Genomic DNA, 208 nt, shown 5'->3' on the forward strand with positions numbered 1-208 from the left:
TTTAATTCATCAAAAACAGGAAACACAAAACAGCAGGGCCCCCCCACAAACTTTGAACCCCACCACCACCAACCACCCCAAAAACCCCAAACCCCAAAAAAAAAATTTTATAAAAATTAAAAATTTTAAAATTATAATAATAAAATATAACTAAAATAATTATATTTTCTTGAAACGGGGTCAGACTTTTGGATACCTTAAAAATTTT

This window comes from Penaeus monodon, chromosome 24 (genome assembly GCF_015228065.2).
Source record: "Penaeus monodon isolate SGIC_2016 chromosome 24, NSTDA_Pmon_1, whole genome shotgun sequence".
Taxonomy (NCBI): Eukaryota; Metazoa; Arthropoda; class Malacostraca; order Decapoda; family Penaeidae; genus Penaeus; species Penaeus monodon.